Genomic DNA, 13,239 nt, shown 5'->3' on the forward strand with positions numbered 1-13,239 from the left:
CAGCAACGTCCACATCAGTCGGAGCTACTGCTGCTGCTCCGGCTCTCGCTGGCCTTGCTGCTGCTGCTGCTTTGGTTCTCGCTCGCGCTGTTGCTCTGCTCTTACTCTCGGTCCCCTGCCTGGTCAGCTCTGGCCCTTACTCGTGATGCTACTCTTGCTCTTGCTCTCGGTCCCCTGCCTGGTCTGCTCTTACTCGCACTGCTGCTCTTGCTCTTGCTTGCGCTACTGATCTAATCTTGCTCGCGTTGTTGCTGCACGAGGAGGAGCTCTGGCTCTCGCTCAAGATCCTGCTATTGCTACCCGAGATGCTGCTACACGACCAGCTGCCCCGGCTCTCGCACGTGCTACTGCTCTGGGCGATGTTGCTACTTCTTGAGCTTGCGTTGGTTTTTTCCTAGAAGAGGAAAGGGTGATGCATCAAATAGAGATAAGTACTTCCCTCGGTTAGAGAACCAAGGTATCAATCCAGTAGGAGACAACACACAAATCACCAATACCTGCACAAAAAATCAAACAACTTGCACCCAACGCGATAAAGGGGTTGTCAGTCCCTTCACACTCACTTGCAAAAGTGAGATCTAATAGAGATATATGAAACTAAACAAAAGATAAAGTAAATATTTTTGGTATTTTTGGTTTATAGATTGAAAAGTAAAAGATTGCAAAATAGTAGATCGGAAACTAATATGATGGAAAATAGTAGACGGAAACTTATATGATGGAAAATAGACCCGGGGGCCATAGGTTTCACTAGAGGCTTCTCTCTTGAAGGCAAATAATACGGTAGGTGAACAAATTACTGCCGAGCAATTGATAGAAAACCACAAAGTTATGACGATATCTAAGGCAATGATTATGAAATATAAGCATCACGTCCGTGTCAAGTAGACTGAAATGATTCTGCATCTACTACTATTACTCCACACATCGACCGACTCTTGCCTGCATCTAGAGTATTAAGTTCATGAAGAAAAGAGTAACACATTAAGTAAGATGACATGATGTAGAGGAATAAACTCAAGCAATATGATGTAAACCCCATCTTTTTATCCTCGATGGCAACAATACTATACGTGCCTTGCTGCCCCTATTGTCACTGGGAAAGGACACCGCAAGATTGAATCCAAAGCCAAACACTTCTCCCATTGCAAGAAAAACCAATCTAGTTGGCCAAAATAAACCGATAGTTCGAAGAGAATTACAAAGAAACCAAATCATGCATAAAATAATTCATAGATGATTCAAATAATATTCATAGATAAGTTGATCACAAATCCACAATTCATCGGATCTCGACAAACACACTGCAAAAGAAGATTACATTGGATAGATCTCCAAGAACATCGAGGAGAACATGGTATTGAGAATCAAAGAGAGAGAAGAAGCCATCTAGCTACTTGCAATGGACCTGTAGGTCTGTGGTAAACTACTCATGCTTCATCGGGAGGGCAATATAATACAGTTGATGTAGAAGCCCTCTGTGATCGAACCCCCCTCCAGCAGGATGCCAAAAAAGGCCCCTAGATGGGATCTCACGGGAATAGAAGGTTGCGGCGGTGGAAAAGTGTTTTTGTGGATGCTTCTGTAGGTTCGGGAATATATGTGAATATATAGGAGAAAGAAGTAGGCCAGGGGAGTCACGGGGGGCCCACAAGGCAGGGGGTGCGCCCTCCCCCCTTGTGGCCGCCTCGTGGCTCTTCTGACTTAATCTCCAAGTCTCTTGGTTGTCTTCTGGTCCAAGAAAAATCATCGCAAAGGTTTTATTCCATTTGGTATTCCATCTCCGCGAAGCTAAAAAACAAGGAAAAAACAGAAACTAACACTGGGCTCTAGGTTAATAAGTTAGTCCCAAAAACAATATAAAATAACATATTAATGCATATAAAACATCCAAAACAGATAATATAATAGCATGGAACAATAAAAAATTATAGATACATTGGAGATGTATCAGCTGCTGCTGCTGCTCTGCCCCGGCTGCTCTCTGGTAGTACGGTCCCTGCTGTAGCGGCTACCAATTTAGATCACTGCTACTCTATCACTAGTTCTCAACCAAAACTATTAGTGCACTGCTTTTCTGCTACTAGTGCATTTAGTTTCGACAGTAAAATTCAGTTTCGACAGCAAAATTCAGTTTCTACAGTAAAATTCAGTTTCGACAATTAAATTTAGTTTCGACAGTTAAGTTCGGAGATGAGCGGCTCATGTATTTTACATCTAGCACTTTTTGGTTATATATTTTACATCATCTATCGGAGATGCTATCAGAATACCACTTCAGGTTAACGTTGCCTCTCTTGTCCTGCTTCAGCCTCGCTGCCGTACACCTCACCAGAGCTGCTCCAATGATGAAACCCTCCATTACAATGGAGCAGTACCCTTGGCTCCATCTCCAGGCTCCTAAGATCTTCTTCCCCTCCTCTAGCTGCCACATCAGTCGCAGCATCCTCGGCGACCAACCCAATGATGCTGAGATCGACTTCGCCAAAGAGGTTGTACACTTGCTACATCACTTTTTTACTCTACATGTTATATATATTTTCCACTGAGCACACGTAGTAACGTGAAATACGATTAGTTTCTCCTATATAACAAGTAGTGAGGTACCAGGCAACTTAGCTATCCGTGATGGACTCTCTCGAAAGCCATCACTATTTATTTCTGCGTTTGAGCTGTGCATGTGTAGATGGGCCTGGGAGTTGAGTTAGTAGGGCAGTGACCTGGGTCCAAAGTAGTACAAAAACATTTTTGGAGTGTAGGCTTTTGCCTGTTCAAGACTGCCTACTAGAATTGCCAGTGGTTGGATAAGTGAAAGGGAAAACATAGGAATTTGAAAGTTTCCTATGGTACTACTATTAATTATGCATTTGGTTCAAAGGAATGGAGCAAAGGAAAACTATAGGATTTGTTCCTTTAATGTCTCTTTCAAATAAAAACCGTAGGAATTTGAATATCCACTTGGCCCTCCTTTTCAAATTCCTATTCATGAAGAACAAGAATAAGTGATAGTAGCATAATAGCATTATAACTATACATTTTCTTGTGGTTTGACTTAATTTGACCATGCTTCTTTGCATTCCTATGACCTTCCAATTCCCGTGAACCTGAAAGTGCAACTATCCCTGGGTGGTTTTGGTAATTCCTAACAACATATAGCTCATTGAGCTAATACTATTTCAAGATAAATATTTCAGGAAAGCTCAATGATTGGCATGGCATGGATTAGAAATGTGGACCCGTCAAAATGCTAAGGACAAAAGATTGGCTCAAGCTCTAAAGCTCAAGACTCTACATTTTACCTTTTAGTGAACCAAGATCACATTGAGTCCATAGGAAAAGCCAATACTATTAAAAGGGGATGAGGTGTTGCTTAATGGGCTACTTGCTCAAAATTCTTAGTGATATGCTCCAAAACCCTCAACCACTTTCTCATATTCACATATGTCCCAAACCAAAAGTCAAACTCGGTCCCACCGAAACTTTTTATCCGGCGCCACCGAGTTCAGTTGACATAGCCACTGCCACAAAACCCTAGTCTTTTCGGTCTCACCGATAGGGATCTCGGTCTCACCGAGATGGTATTGCAAACTCTCTGTTTCCCTTCATAACATTTCAGTCCAACCGAATTGAGTGATCGGTCCAACCGAGTTCGCAATGCAAACTCTCTGTTTCCCCTTCGTAACATTTCGGTCCAACCGAGATGAGCGAATCGGTCCCACCGAGTTTGCCTGACCAACTCTTTGGTTAGCTTATTACCAAAATCGGTCCCACCGAGTTTGTGTAATCGGTCTCAGCGATATTATGTTATGCCCTAACCCTAATGAAATCGGTCTCACCAAGTTGACATGCCGGTCTCACCAAAAATCCGAACATTCACATTTTGAACTAAATCGGTCAAACCGAGTTTCATTATTCGGTCCCACCGAGTTTGGTGATTTGTGTGTAACAGTTAGATTTTGTGTGGAGGCTATATATACCCCTCCACCACTCTTCATTTGAGGAGAGAGCCATCAGAATATGCGTACACTTCCATCAGAAATTTTCTGAGAGAGAACCACCTACTCATGTGTTGAGGTCAAGATATTCCATTCCAACCATATGAATCTTGATCTCTAGCCTTCTCCAAGTTGCTTTCCACTCAAATCATCTTTCCACCAAATTGAAATCTGGGAGAGAGAGAGAGAGTTGAGTGTTGGGGAGACTATCATTTGAAGCACAAGAGCAAGGAGTTCATCATCAACACACCGTCTATTACCTTTTGGAGAGTGGTGTCTCCTAGATTGGTTAGGTGTCACTTGGGAGCCTCCGTCAAGATTATGGAGTTGAACCAAGGAGTTTGTACGGGCAAGGAGATCGCCTACTTAGTGAAGATCTACCCTAGTGAGGCAAGTCCTTCGTGGGCGATGGCCATGGTGGGATAGACAAGGTTGCTTCTTCATGGACCCTTCGTGGGTGGAGCCCTCCGTGGACTCGCGTAACCGTTACCCTTCATGGGTTGAAGTCTCCATCAACGTGGATGTACAATAGAACAACCTATCAGAACCACGCCAAAAATCTCCGTGTCTACATTGCGTTTGCTCCCTCCAAACTCCTCCCTTTACCCTTATGTGCAATGTTTTACATTCCGCTGCTATACTCTTAGACTTGCATGTGTAGGTTGTTTACTTGACTAGTGCTAAGTTGCTAAAATCTACCAAGACTTAAAATTGGGAAAATGCTAGATTTTTATTTGTTCAAGTAGTCTAATCGCCCCCTCTAGACATACTTTCGATCCTACAAGTGGCATCAGAGCTTTGATCTCCATTTGCCTTGATTTCCATATCTTTTGGTGATCATAACCTTGGTTTCACAACCTAGGAGAGTATGGCTTCTAGCAAGGGAAATTACCACCGTAGAGGTCCTTACTTTGATGGTACTAATTTTGCTAGTTGGAAGCATAAGATGAAAATGCATATTCTTGGACATAACCCCGCCGTTTGGGCTATTGTGTGTATTGGCTTGCAAGGTGAATTCTTTGATGGGAGAGAACCGAACCATGAAGCTACCGCGGAAGAGTTGAAGATGCTGCAATACAATGCTCAAGCTTGTGATATTCTCTTCAACGGATTGTGTCCCGAAGAATTCAACAAAATCAGCCATCTTGAGAATGCAAAGGAAATTTGGGATACTTTGATTGATATGCACGAAGGTACCGACTCCGTCAAGGAATCCAAATTGGATGTGCTTCAAAGTCAGCTTGACAAGTTCAAAATGAAGGATGGTGAAGGTGTCACTGAAATGTACTCTAGGCTTGCTCTCATCACAAATGAGATTGCCGGCTTAGGAAGTGAAAAGATGACCGATAGATTCATCATCAAGAAGATCCTAAGAGCCTTGGATGGAAAATATGATACCGTGTGCATATTGATCCAAATGATGCCCAATTACAAAGATCTCAAGCCAAAGGAAGTCATTGGAAGAATTGTTGCTCCTGAGATGTCACTTAAGGATAAGGAAGAGCTTCACAACAAGTCAAGTGGTGCTTACAAAGCCTCATGTGATGCTCCCACATCATCAAGTGAGAAACAAGCCTTCAATGAAGAATTGAGCCTAATGGTGAAGAACTTCAACAAGTTCTACAAGATTAGAAGCAAGGAAAGAAGTTCCAAGTCAAGGTCCTACAATGACAAAAGATCTTCGAGTCGTGAATGAAATTTCTACTATTGTGGAAGACCTGGACACTACTCAAATGAGGGTACGACTCCCTACAAAAGAAGAGAAGATTCTCCCAAAAGAAGAAGTAGAAGAGAAGAATCACCACCAAGAGAGAGAAGGAGTAGAGATGACCGTTATGAAAGAAGAACATCATGGAGAAGCAAGGATTCGGAAAGAAAGGACAAATCATCAAGGAGCTACACAAAATGAAGACATCAAGCTCATGTTGGTGAATCGGTATCTGGCTCCGACTCCGACAATCACTCCGAGACAAGTTATCACTCCGACTCCGAATATACTCAAGATGAAGGTGTTGCCGGTCTAGCACTTGTGTCAACCAACTCCTATGACATATTTGAGTCACCAAATGAAGGAATTGGAAGATGCTTCATGGCTAAAGGCCCAAAGGTATCACACCCCGAGTATGTTGATTTCAATAGTGATGAAGATGATTTGCTAGGTGATGATGATTTACTTGTTGACAATTCTAGTGATGAAAACTATGATGAACTTGCTATTAATCATGCTAATCAAGATAAAACGAATGACGATGATAAGAAGGAGATTGAGCGTCTAACTAAAGAACTAAACACTCTTAAGTTAGCTCATGAAACTACCTTGGAAAATCATCAAGAGCTTTTAAAGACTCATGAAAAGTTATGCTTTGAAAAGCTGAAGCTTGAGCAAGAGCATGGGTTCTTAAAAGCGATCAATGATGATCTTCGCAAGAAAAGTTCTTATTACATTGCCAAGCGTTTACTCTTGTCTACTTACATGCCACAAGTTAAATCTAGCAACAAGAGTAAGAAAGATTCTTCTTCTAGTAGTAATGATAATCATGCTAAATCCAATGTTGTTCCTTCTAGTAGTTCTCTTGATTCCACTAATGATTCTCTTAGCCAAGTTACACTCGAACAAGAAAATAGCTTATTGAAGGGAATTATAGAGAAAGGTGTTTACAAGAGCCTTGCCGGAAGTAAGCAATTTGAGAAAATTTTATGCAAGCAAGGAAGGCACCAGAAGAATCAAGGAATTGGTTTTGAACGAAGGTTCAATGCCAATGGAGTTGAGTGGGAAGAAGATCAATACCCCAAAATGAAGTTTGTTCCTCAACAAGAGAAGTATGATCCTACTTCTTTCCAAGTAACACAAGCTCAAGATGATCTTCCACCACAAGACCACAAGCAAAAAGGCAAGGACAAGCTTCAAGAGGAGATTGATCCATTTGAAGAAGCTCCCAAGGCCTTGGTCAAGTGGGTTCCCAAGACTACATCAAGTACGACTACAACTCCAAGGATTCCCATCAAGATGGTGTGGATCCCGAAGAAAAAGAACTAGAGAGTTCTTGAGGGTGACTCTGCCAACATACTTCACTCATATCTTTTTTCAAGGACATGGGCAAACAACTTCCATATCTTGCACTAGTTCAAGGAGTCACAAACCGTCTTGTTGGTAAGACAAGGGACAAGGTAACCTAATGCTTTCATGGACATCATCTTATGTGAACATCACTCTATGTCTATTGATATCCTTGTTTGTTCCTTGTGGGACTAACCTGTGTAGGTATTCAAAGTGCAACTCACCCCAATGGATTGCTCCAAATGATCTACATCAAGATTGAGCATCTACATCTTCAACACCTACATGAAGTCATCATCGACAAAACCCAATGTTAGTTCATCCCTCTTAGGGGGGATATCACATCTAGGGGGAGCTTTACTCTAATCAATTGAGCTAAAGCAACTATAATGGTGTGAACACAACAATGCTTTATGTAAAAGTGGTAACCCCACTTGTGCTTAAACGATGAGTATGACCTACGATCAAATGTTCTCATTTGACTCCTTAGTCAATGTACTCATATATAGATGACCTAGTCATCGCCAATTGCTTGATAGATGCTAGAGTGTTTGTGCATGTTTTGCCACATATTTCATTTGCCATTTTATTGTGTGAGCATGTTGGTTGCATATTTTACTCATTCGAGGACATCCACTTGTTGTTTTGATTGTTTGGCTTTTCTCTTTTGCCAAGTGGATGGACAAGAATGCCTAAGAACCCCCTCTAGCTATCTATGCTTTTCTCGTCTCTAACTCTATTCATGCTACATCACAAAGTTTGATCAAGTCAGATTCGAACCACTCTGTGTGAGGAGCACTCGGAGTCCCCGATTCGTCATAGACTTAAACTTCAAAAACCTCTTTGTGTATTTGGGTATGACCGAGTCATCCACTTCGGTCACACCGAGTTCACTAAGTTGACCTAGGTTTTCCATCTCGGTGCAACCGATTTGAACTTTTCGGTCACACCGAGTTGCAGTAACCGCTCGCGATTCTGCATCTTGGTGCCACCGAGTCGTTCCACTCGGTCACACCGACAGGGTCGGGATATATATACCCACAAGTGAGATTTTGGAAATTTCTTCAAACTCCTAAGCCCGCGCGTGTGTCCTGCTCTGCCTCCTCAGGTCTCCGAATCGTCTCCTCGCCGCCAGCGATCTCCCACCGCTGGTTTCCATCACTGTCAATGGAAATCTACTCCGCCGTTGCCGCCGTAGAGAACCTCCACCGAACTAGGGTATGGGTTCGACTCTATGTGCTAATTCCTTAACTTTGATTCATAGCACATTGCTTTGCCATGATCATGACCACGTATGCAAACAATCCATCCACTGAAAACTTCCTTTAGATTAGATTGGATTTGAAAATTTAGGGTTAGGTCTCCGCCGGACTCATCTCGGACCGACCGAATTGTAGAAATCGGTGTCACCGATTTGGCTTAGGCCATAGCACATGCATTTTCGGTCTGACCGAAAATTGCAAATCGGTGTGACCGAGTTCGATTCTCTGTGAAATCCTAGCAGTCTCGGTGCCACTGAACTATGACTCGGTTTGACTGAGTTCACTAGTTTAGGTTCCAAAAGCTGCTTCGGTATCACCGAGTTTATCAAATAGGTAGCTCCGAAATGCTTTCTGTGGAGAACTAAAACTAAGTTTTTAAGTCATCTATTTTGCAAAAAACTCTGCACTTTGTGATGCTCATCCACTCTACCTCATCTAGATCTATTCACAGGGTTTGCTGTCAGTGATTGCCAAGATGTCTGACCAGAGTGACAGTCAGAACAAATCTGAGGAACATGTGCAATTGAGTGAGGGTTCAGATCCCTCAAGCAGCTATGATGAGGGCAGTAGAAGCACACCCAGTAACTTGCCCAAGGCAACCACTAGAGCAAGGAAGAAGAAAGCCTCAGACTCTGAGGATGAAGATTATGTGGCTGTTGAGGATGAGGCCACCTCAAAGAAGAAAGTCTTGAAGAAGGAATATTGGTCAGCTGCTACAATAAAGCCAGGGATGCAAAAGAAGGCACCTGCCAAGAGAATGCCAACATCCAAACCTAGGAAAGCATCCTTGGAAGAAACTATGGAGTTCACTCTTGAACCCAAAGAGGCTGGAGAAGGCAAGAAGAGAAAAGAGAGGGTCAAGAAGACCACTACTAGAGTCCTAGGGAGATCATCCATGTTTAAGGATCCTGCAGAAGAAGAGGAAGAGGATGCTCCAGCACCCAAAGCTCAGAAGCTCATGGGAGATGCTATTAAGTCAGGGGCCGCAACATCTAAACCGAAGTCTGCTCCCAAAGCTCAAGCTCAGAAGTCAAAGCCCAAGAGAAACACTAGAAGTATTCCTGCAGAAGAGAAGAACAAGGCCCCAGTGCCTCAAGATGAAGAAGAGGATGATGAGTGTAGCGACTAGACCTCAAACGGTCCAATCTCTGTGCTCCGGTGTCATCCCTGGATCAGTAATGCTGACACCACACAGTACTTGAAGAATTTATAACAGAGTAGCAATCACACACTTATTACATCGAGTGTCTCAAAAGAGAACTTAATACAATAAATATGGCTTAAGGCCATCTAATAACGATAACAACAGAAGGCTTGGAAGATAAGTGAGTCCATCAACTCCAACGGCATCACTGAGTATAGAACCACGACCTAAAAGGCACCTACTCATCGTCTGAAAAGTCTGCAACATGAATGTTGTAGCCCGAAACGGGTCAGCACATGGAATATGCTGGCAATGTAACACATAGAGAGCAATGAAGGAATAAGACTATACTATATGCATATTTGGCTGGTGGAAAGCTCTATGGTTACAGTTTTGCGTAAAGCCAATTTTTCCCTACTGCAAAGGAATAAATTTTATTTAACTATCATGGTGGTTGTTAAACATCGAGAGTGTAGACACGCTCTCAATCCCAATTAAACATCATCATTAAAAACCCAACAAATTAATTAAAGTAACATGATGAGATTCACATGATAATCCAAGTACTAGATACTCAAGATGTCCATAACCGGGGACACGACTAACCATGATTAGTTTATACACTCTGCAGAGGTTTGCGCACTTTTCCCCACAAGACTCGATCTCCTCCGTTGGGATTCTCGCACTACATGGTGTTTGAGAAATGGATGACCGAGACATAGTCTTTCAGAAGCGCTAGCACCTTACGAACGGGTAGACCGTACCAACCTACATCCCCTACATCTGCTAGTCTACCACTGTAATAGTTCGCACGACTTAGTCAACTATGCTAGAGCCCATAGTAGCTTGTGGCTGCACACAGAAGTTTGTAGTATGAAATAATCTCATGATCCCTTTGAGCCTGGGTGGCGGTCCAAAAGAAAAACAGGCAATCGCTGGAATACCCAGGTGCCTCAATCCACCCAGATGTGTATTTAAGTTGCCACCTTAGATAAACCCTTGATTTAACAAACTCACATCTGTCATGGATATCACTCACCCAATCCACGTCTACTAGCATAGCATGGCAAAATAAGCAAACGTAGAAGTAACTCCCAAAGGTTTGAATAGAAAAACAGGTAATAGGTACTACCTCATCTACTTCCCAAAACCCACAATTTAATCAGATTCCTAATCACGCAATGTGTGAGGGTTGATCTAATGCAATAAAAACTGGGTAGTAGGAGGTATGATCAAAGTGTTACTTGCCTTGCTGATGATCCGCGAAACCTAGCGATTCGAAGTAGCAAGCGGCGCACTCCGGGTACTCTATCGCAAACAAGCATACAATAAGTACTCAACTAATGCACGGGTAAAACTCAAATAAGAGATCTAACCAGAAAGTTCAACTTAAGTTATATTAGAATGAAAATCGGATCAGAAATCACGATCAGAAAAATTGCGGATTTAATTCGAGAGAAAGAAAAACGACGAACAGATTAAAGAACGAGCGTTCGTTATCTGGATCTAAACGAAAACACGTTCGTTAAAACGAATGAACGAGCGAACGCTCGCTAATTAACTAAACAGGAAAAAACTGATCTAACGAAAAAATGGATCTAAAAAAACCGACAGAAAAACCGAATGGTTTTTCTAAAAAAAACGGCGGCGGCGGTCAACCTCGCCGGCGGCGGCGGCGAGCGGCGCGGGGCGGCGGCGGCTAGGGTTAGGGTTTGCGGGGGCGGCGGCTGCTGGGCTGCTCGGGCCTCGGGCGGCGCTATTTAAAGCCCGGCCGGTAGGAGTCCGGGCCGGGTCTGGCTCTAAGTCGGTTCGGCATTTTTTTTAAATAATTACGCTCGGAAAAAAAACAAAAGGAATACTAAACGGACTCCAAAAATCCCGAAATCAATTTTCCCCGGCTTCTAAAATCAAGCCGCACAGGATGAACATTTATTTGGGGCCTGAGTGCAAGTTTGTAAAATGCGCATTTTCCTAAATTCAAATAAAATAGCAAATAAATCCAAATAAAATCTTATTTGATTTTTTATTATTAAACCATCAATATTTCCTTATTTTGGGAAAGTCATTTTATTCCCTCTCTCATATTTTGATAATAGAAATAATTGAAGATAAAATAAATAAAATCAAATGATCATATTTTCAAAATTTGAGAAAACTCAAATATGAAAATAACGAAATCCCCAACTCTCTTCGTGGGTCCTTGAGTTGCGTGAAATTTCTAGGATCAACCAAAATGCAAAAATAAAATATGATATGCAATAATGATCTATTTTATAACATTCCAAATTGAAAATTTGGGATGTTACAATGAGTCTTGTTTTGAGGAAATCGAAACCCAAGATCCCAGACCATAATGATGCTCATCTAGTGGCTGAAGACATGCACATCAGAAAAGAAGCTAGACTGAGATTGTGGAGACAGTCTGATCTCTATGCTGTTAGGAGAAGGACTGCAGTTGATTACAAATTTCATACAAAAGAACAACAAGACTTCTATGAGACAATTTTGCTTGACAAGAAGCCCATTGTTTGTGACATGAGATGGGTTGATTGGGAATACATCAAGTAGAATGAAGATCACTTCCCAAGAGTATATGATAGCTTCAAAGCATGTGGAGTAGATGAGTTTGTTGGACAGATGCTCACAAAATGGAATGATGAGCTGATCATGCAGTTTCACTCCACTGCTCACTTTTACCCAGATGGGAAGATCATATGGATGTCTGAAGGTACTAGGTACCAATCCACTGTTGAAGAATGGGCCAAGCTGATCAATGCCCCAGAGGAACATGAGGATGACTTGGATGTGTATGCCAAAAAGAAGAAAGACCACAACTCCATGGCAAACATGTACAAAGAGATCCCTGATAAAGCTTTGGAGACTCAGAAGCTTGGATCTGTACATTACTTATTGTTTGGTCTGCCTACCATCAACTGGATCCTAAGGCACACATTGCTATCCAAGTCTGGAGATCACAAGATGGTTAGAGGACATTCCATCAACATGCTGCAAATCTTTGATGTCCCTCAGAAGTTTAAAGTCATGAGCCTGATTGTAGAGACAATCAAGAGGACAGTTGCTGACCAAAAGAGAAGCTGTGGGTATGCTCCATATATTCAGGAGCTCATCAATTCTGAGATGGGCACATGAACATACTTGTTGGGCAAGGAGCATCTACCCATATATCCTGAATTTGAAGATAATGAAGTTGTCATGAATGAGAATGAACCGTCATCAGCTCAAGCACAAGAGAAGAGAGGCAAAGCTAAGGCAGAGAAAGCTACAAGGATGCCAAGTGCAGAAGAAGCATCTCAGGTGTTCCTCAAGTCAAAACAAGATCAATTGGGCTATCTGATTCAAGCTACACTGAGGATTGAGAAGGGCTAGCTTGGAAACCCTGACTCAGAATCAGGAGAGCCTGGAGAGGATTGTTGAGACAAAATTTTATGATCTTGACCTAAAGGTAACTCAGATACAGACTGCAGTTGAGCAGCTCCAGGAGGAAGCAGAAGAGAGAAACGGAAGGCAACTACTGATGCTTTTCAGCGAGTACCAAGGAGTTAGAGGTCTGCTGCAGTGAATGTACTTGTTTCTAGAGGTACATTATCTGCACCAGCAACTACAACTTCAGTGCCACCTCCAGTAGCCACTCCGCTAGCTCCAAGTACATCGACAGATGCCTTCATCCTTGGAGTTCTCTCTACACCACCTCCCGAAGACCAAGCCTGAGAGACACATATCACTATGCATTTTCAAACTTTTTGGTAACTTGTTGTCAAA

General features: G+C 42.4%; 1 pseudogene; it reads left to right on the forward strand.

Moving 5' to 3' along the window:
• The first annotated feature begins 4,863 nt into the window (after nucleotides 1-4,863).
• On the forward strand, nucleotides 4,864-13,039 carry LOC147960126 (uncharacterized; annotated as a pseudogene).
• Nucleotides 13,040-13,239: the final 200 nt, after the last annotated feature.

Source organism: Triticum urartu, chromosome 7A (genome assembly GCF_056163025.1).
Source record: "Triticum urartu cultivar PI428250 chromosome 7A, HENAU_Tu73, whole genome shotgun sequence".
In the NCBI taxonomy this organism is placed as follows: Eukaryota; Viridiplantae; Streptophyta; class Magnoliopsida; order Poales; family Poaceae; genus Triticum; species Triticum urartu.